This window comes from Urocitellus parryii, chromosome 4, assembly GCF_045843805.1.
Source record: "Urocitellus parryii isolate mUroPar1 chromosome 4, mUroPar1.hap1, whole genome shotgun sequence".
NCBI lineage: Eukaryota > Metazoa > Chordata > Mammalia > Rodentia > Sciuridae > Urocitellus > Urocitellus parryii.
In genome coordinates, this window is record NC_135534.1 from 136,136,802 (window position 1) to 136,138,772 (window position 1,971).

Below are 1,971 nucleotides of genomic sequence, written 5' to 3' on the forward strand. Positions count from 1 at the left end.
GATTTTCCAGCTGGGGTTGCCGCTCAGTGGTAGAGCGCTTGCCTTGCATGTACAAGACCCTGGGTTCAATCCTCAGCACCACATAAAGATAAATAAATAAAATAAAGATATTGTGTCCGAGTAAAAAGAGAGAGAGAGAGAGAGAGAGAGAGAGAGAGAGAGAGAGAGAGAGAGAAAAGAAAAAATGGCTCATCAATGGTAGTATAAAGTCTGATACTATTTTCCAATTAGATTCATTTTGCAGAAAGAAAGGAATAAGGAAGGTCAGAGGTTCCCGGTGTATAGACTTTCTTTCACTAAGTGTGGTATTTTTTTTTTTTTAAAAGAGAGAGGAGAGAGAGAGAATTTTTAATATTTATTTTTTAGTTCTCGGCGCACACAACATCTTTTGTTGGTATGTGGTGCTGAGGATCGAACCCGGGCCGCACGCATGCCAGGCGAGCGCGCTACCGCTTGAGCCACATCCCCAGCCCCTAAGTGTGGTATTGATGGGGCACTTCTAGCAATGATGAGTTTAGAAATTGCTGGCCTAAGCCAGGCACAGTGTTACACACCTGTAATCCCAGTGACTTGGAGTGGAGAGTCATGCGCTCCCCACCCCCCACCGTCATCAGCTGATCCCCGCAGTGTTGGCAAAAGCCAAGCCTGGGAAACATTCCTTGCCAAAAGGAGGATGTTAACAGCCTTGGCACTCAGCTCTGATGCTAACAATTATCAGACATTCCAGGACAATGGGCTTCCTGGGTGCAGCAGGATGTTCGAAACAGTAGGATAGCTGCAAAAAAAAAAAAAATGTTTCTAGTTCTGTAAACTTTTATTGCACAAAGAAGCCTTTTGATAACTTACAAGTCTTGAATGATTTACAATGCCTCTATAGTTTAACTTCCTAATTATGAGACTCTATATAATAAGCTTGCAGAGCTAGTTATGGGTCAATGTTCCTCCATCAGAGTGCAGTGTCCTATCTGACCCCAGCTATGCTTAAAAATATTTCTCTGTTTTCTTTTTCTCTGTGTTTTTCTCCATCTCTCATGCCCCTACTCAAAATCCTTTGTTGATCCTGCACATGTCAGGGCCACTCGGGAGGCCTAGGCAGGAGGATTGTAAGTTCAAAGCCAGCCTCAGCAATTCAGCAAGGACCTAGGCAACTTACTCAGATCCTGTCTCAAAATAAAAAGGGCTAGGGATGTGGCTCAGTACTTAAGCACTCCTGGGTTCAGTCCCCAGTACAAAAAAGCAAAACCAAACCAAACAAAACAAACAACAACAACAACAACAAAAAAGCACTACATCCTCCTCCTTCTCAGAAATGTACTTCATACTAGATATATGGAATCCTAATTGTTCCACTCCTACACTATACCCACCATTATCTACTGTTCCCATTCCTCCCATTCTGGTTTGCCTTGCATTAAGCCTATCTCTACTGGGTCCACTACCAGATAATGCCCATTCAAGAGACAAATGGAGAATTTTGGCCATTCAGTATTCAGGTGTCTTTTTGGATACAGAGTCTAAAACAAATCAAACAGGATTTGGAAACTTGTTCTGATGACTCTGATAAATATACAGAGGAATTCCAACATTTAATCCAGGCTTTTGATCTAATCTGGAGAGATATAATGGGTAATTTTGAATCAAACTGTAACAGACACAGTGCAACAATGAATGACAGAAGGTTCTAGGGTTTTGGGGAATGATTTCCATATTACTAACTCCTTATATTCTGTGGGTCCTTCAGCTGCCCCAACTGAGGGCCCCAATAGATGATGATTCAACTGGCAGGTGACATAGGGATCATATGATCATTTTCTTATGGCAGAACTTAAAAACAGTAGGATGAAACCTATTAACTGTATGAAATTGGCAGCTATTCATCAGGGTTTGGAAGAAAACTCCATGGCTTTTCTAAAAAGATTGAAAGAAGCCCTAAGGAATATACCCCCTTAGATCCTACAGCTCTTGAAGGGC